Source organism: Engraulis encrasicolus, chromosome 20, assembly GCF_034702125.1.
Source record: "Engraulis encrasicolus isolate BLACKSEA-1 chromosome 20, IST_EnEncr_1.0, whole genome shotgun sequence".
NCBI classification, from domain to species: domain Eukaryota; kingdom Metazoa; phylum Chordata; class Actinopteri; order Clupeiformes; family Engraulidae; genus Engraulis; species Engraulis encrasicolus.
The window spans coordinates 15,272,753-15,277,752 of record NC_085876.1 but is presented as its reverse complement, the minus strand read 5'-3'; the positions used below and the strand labels follow the sequence as shown (position 1 = coordinate 15,277,752).

Here is a 5,000-nt window from a genome sequence, read left to right as displayed (position 1 = left end):
ATAGTCAGGTCAAGAGCAATGCAAATACTTTCTGAGTTCCCGACAATACGGGACTCCTACCACTTTGTCAGTAAGCAAACAACCATAAGCAAACCAAGGGAGGCGGGTCAACCATGCCGTTTGGGAAATGTTCATTGTTATGGTCTTGGTCAGACCAAGGCTGTGTCTCAAATGCCGCACTTGTGCACTTCGGGCACTGTTTTTCAGTGCCTAGGGCGCTCACGCTGAAAATTTCACTTGAGCCAGTGCACTGAAAGTGCCAGGATGATCCCCTAACAATGGCGGGAAAATGCAGTGCTTGAGTGCGTTTTAATATGAGACCTTGCCTCCTCCACTTGCCTCCTCCACTTGCTTCTCGTCATGATGACATCACTGACAACAGCATTATATTTCAATATCTTGCAAAAGCTCAATTGTAAAGTCTTTTTCTCATTTGCAATTGGGATGGTGAATGAAAAACAGTCCCTCAAAAGTTGTTGTGGCGAGGCTGACAGCTGGGAAACTTTATCGTTTTCTCCACGGAGGAGGGGCCAGGAGGTGGGACGAGGAGACAAGCACAAGTGGAGGAGGCAAGGTCGCATATTGGGATGCACCCCTTGAATGATGGACACTGCACGCACTAAACGGCGGCCATGTTGACAATGACACAGAGGAAATGTGGCATTCAGTTCAGTAGAAGAGTTTGGTCAACAGTCTCCTAATTCTGTAAGTAATGTTGATGGGGCACCAACCTTTTCATGCCAACCAAAGTATTGTATGAGTGATTGTTGTCCTTTGAGGTGAAGGACATGGAAATACAAGCACCAGACGCTGTGCATTGTAAACAGTAGCCAACTCATATTTTGGCGTGCTAATGCCATGCTCAGCCATCACTTCCAGCAAGGGCACAGTGCATAGTGCTCATAGTGCACTAAGTGCGACACTAGGCACTAAAGACCTCAGTGCACTGTGTGCACTGTGCACTGGCTGTCAGTGCACTGACATAAGTGCGTGATTTGAGCCATAGTCCAAGTCTCGAAGAGATTTGAACGTCGATGATAATCAGGCTAAATCAGTAGTGCAATTGTTTTTTTTTAAAGATATTTCCATTGGGCCTTTATGCCTTTATTTAGGATATGACAGTGAGAGAGTGGGAAATGAGTGGAGCGTAGTGGGAGAGAGAGAGATGGGGAAGCATCAGGAAATTACCTCAGGTCGGACTCGAACCCAGGTCCCCAGGGTAATGGCACAGCATCTTAGCTCCCCCAGTGCAATTGCTTTTAGTCTGTTATATGTGGTGTCACTAAATATGCAAGAGATGTACTCGCTAGAACAGTGTGAGCAGTATCCAATTTCATTTATGCAAAGTACATTTGTCCTACCACTTTTATAAGATGTTCTTAGTCTTAAGGAGCTCTAAGATGGCTCTTATTTGTGTTTATCTACAGAGAGCAACCCTTCAGGCACATGTATTGCAGCTCCATCTCAGAATCTCTGGGGCTTTCCATTAGCTCCAACATGATCTACGGTAATGGTATCATTCTATACTCCTGTATTGTACTGTACGTGATGCACAGTATCTCTGTGTAGTAATAGAGTGCTACATGTGCAGTGCATAGCAGGCTTGGTAGCGCAATTACCTGTGAATAAATTCAAGCAATGCACGATAGCTGTTAATTATGTAAGACAGTGCACAATACCTCAGAATGCTCCACGGTTAAATAAATCTCACACGGTGCACTGTAGAACCAATTAACCCCTTGATACCTACAGCACCTGCAAAAAATGCCTGTTGAATGGCTAAGCCCTTGTTGGGAGAGTTTCCCCCAGCCTATAAAAACCTATGTATCTCTAAATATGCCTTGAATGCACATAAAAACATGAAATAAGTTGCATTTAAACCCCTAAGACCCTCATCTAGCATTAGAATGTGTTCATTCAGCTTTAACATACCCAAAATCTCAAGAGCCTGAATGCAGTGTAGGCCTTTAAGTCGCTCCTGGCAGCAAAGGTCAAACAACATATTAAGGATAGACCGATATATATATCGGTATCGGTATCGGGCCGATATGTGCATTTTTTAAGTGTATCGGTATTGGCCGATACGCGTGTGGTTTTGGCCGATACGCAATATTTATTATTTTATGTCATTCAGGTTTTTTTAAAAGCACCAAGACACTTAATTTTTTTATTACTTGATTGTTAGACATTACTTGATTGTCAGAGTGGGTGTTCAAATGTTACAAGTTGTACCTCAATTTTTAACTTGAGACCTGGAATATTTGTCATTTTTTAACCGTTTTTTAACCCATGTCAGCCCCAAATATCGGGTATCGGAAATCGGGTATCGGCCAAGGGTGATGAAAAAAAAATCGGTATCGCATCGTCCATTAAAAAATCTGTATCGGTCGACCCCTACAACATATATGAGTCATCAGGCTAAAATGGGTTAATAGTGTTACTGTACATGGTGTACAGCATAAAGTAAAAAAACAAAAAAAACCGCAGTGCTAATTCAACACTTAGAGAGTACTCTCTAGAGTACACTCTACAAGATCGAATCTCTTTAGTGTTGAAATAACAATAGTATATTTTGTCAGTGGGCTGCACCATTATGTGTTTGTCCATCACTAGTAGTGTTTGGAATGCACGCACATCCAATTAAACAGCTGCTGGATTTAAACATCATTATAAAAGAAAGAAGAAAGGTCAGCACACTTTTGCTGTTAGTTTAGTTTATTTGCTTATTTGACAGGGACCGTGTGCAAGACAGATTCTACTACCAGAGTTAGCTAGAAGCTAGTTTACATCTGTGGTCCCTGTTCCTAGTTTATTATTATGCAAGGTTTTGACGCAAGTCTATTGGACATGTTTCTGGAAAATCCTTTGTGTCTCTCCCTATAATACTACGTTATGTGATAGCACTGCTACAGCACCTGTTGATTATGCCTTTGATCTGTGTTGCGCTGAAGTAGTTTTAAAAGTGTCTGTCTTTGTGTTCATGCACCACGTAGCACCGGTTGATGATGCCTTGATCTGACAAGCGCTTCCCCATACAAGTGTATTTAAGTGGCCTCTAAAAGCACTGCATCCATTCCTTTGTGTGTGGTATATAGCCTAGCTGTTTATGGCGCCTTGATGTGGGAGTTCCTTCCCATACAAGTGTACAAGTTTTTTTTTTCTCAAACAGCTGCCTTTGTGTCATCTACGTACCTGTTGAAGATGCCTTGATCTACAGTAAGAGCTCTTTATGGTTTTTTGAAAAACACCTGCCTGTGTGTCGTCTATGTACCTGATGATGCCTTGATCTGGGAGCGCTTACCACAAAGAAGTATACTGAAGTAGCCTTTCCAGGTAGAGTATTTTTTGTAGATTACTTCCAGATGTAACGGTTATGTTGCCTATTCACAAATGTTATCTTGTTTCATGAATATTTTCCACTACCATCAATTTCTATTGCATTCTACAGAATTCATTATCACTGGGAAAATTACACTTGTCATACTTTGTACATAAAAATATGGATTTTCTCTGTGTTCGCAATTTTGAATGTCCAGTTATAGACATATTTTGCTGCTAAACTTACTGTACTTTGGTCAGACCAGTAAATATTAGTTTATTACTATGCACATTTTTGTTCAAATTTGGTAATGGGAAGCATAGTTGCAAAGCCTAATCTAGCCACAATCCGACACATTCTACACATACATTAGGGTGCATCAAAAAACGCTTTTTTCAGCCTATTGATCTGTCTGGGTGATAAAAGTGTTCCACTGCATGTACAAATAACACATGCAAAATATTTTTGCAATCCATGGTGGTTTACAGGTCCAACGGAATATGAGCTGATATGAAGGAACTGTGGATTAACTGCGTCAGTCTTTGCCAATTCAACGAAACCCTCCCACCTAATAACTTGGACTGTTTTTGTGATTTTGTTGAAATATTTTAACCTAAATATTTAAATGAAATAAAACCACTTTGACATATGTAAAATAACAGATTCCTAATTAACTATAATCATCAGTACCCCCCAAAATAATAGATATAAGTACTTCCGAGAAACTGGGAAATTCACACACTGACACACAGGCTAAGCAAAAGGAAAAAAATCTTCAGTTTTGGATAGAATGATGTTGTAATAAATAAAGGCCTGTTTGTTTGACAGTGTGTTTGACTCTGAGTTTGTTAGGCATGGTGAACAACTGTTGAGCTGATCTTCAGCCATGGAGGGACTTTGAATTCTTACTTGCAACTCTCACAAGTAATTTCTGAAAGGATATTACTCTGGTGTCTACAGGACACAAAGCAGGTCTGGCACCACAGTCTTGATTCCACCAGACATCCTCAGCCGGCCAAATCTTGTGTCACTGGCTACAAGGTTGAAGATGACTCCTATGCAGCAAGCTGCTTTCACATGTGGCCTGATCTCAGAGTCAGGTGGTGATTTGTCAAAAGTTTCCACATCCTATGCCACAGCAGATCGATCACGCCGTAAAGTGCTGAAGACCATCAGTGAGGAATGCCATGAGCAGTGGATACCACCTGCCTTGTGCACCCTGCACTGGGACAGCAAGTTGACGCAGACACTTGACAATGTGCGCCAGAAGGAAGAGCGCCTGACAGTTGTTGTTGGAGATAATACACAGCTGAAGTTGCTTGGTGTGCCTGCATATACAAAGGGGGCTGATGAAGCTTGTGGAACTATCATTGGCAACCTAACTTGCAAATTGCTCCAAATTGCATTGTCATCATGTGGCAATAGGTGCCAATTATCCCTCAGACGAGAGAACAGTGAACCTCTGGTGAGCGTGACACCTCCAGTCTGAGGTCATTAACTATTTGACTGAGTAGCACCTCGCCAATGTGATGGCGGCACCCAGACCACAGCAGTGGTCGTCCCAGTGAAAGCTGTATGGCTATGCAGGCTGCGCTCAGATGGCCAGTATTTGAAGCCGTGGTATCAAATGCCATATTGACTACTTGATTGGTGCATTGCCATTCTTGGAGCAATTTGCATG

General features: G+C 41.9%; 1 protein-coding gene across 1 annotated transcript in view; it reads right to left on the bottom strand.

The window, feature by feature from the left end:
* The window catches only part of syngap1a (synaptic Ras GTPase activating protein 1a), a 62,243-nt gene that overhangs the window by 10,338 nt on the left and 46,905 nt on the right, over positions 1–5,000 (bottom strand). The gene's annotated exons all lie outside the window — the stretch shown is intronic.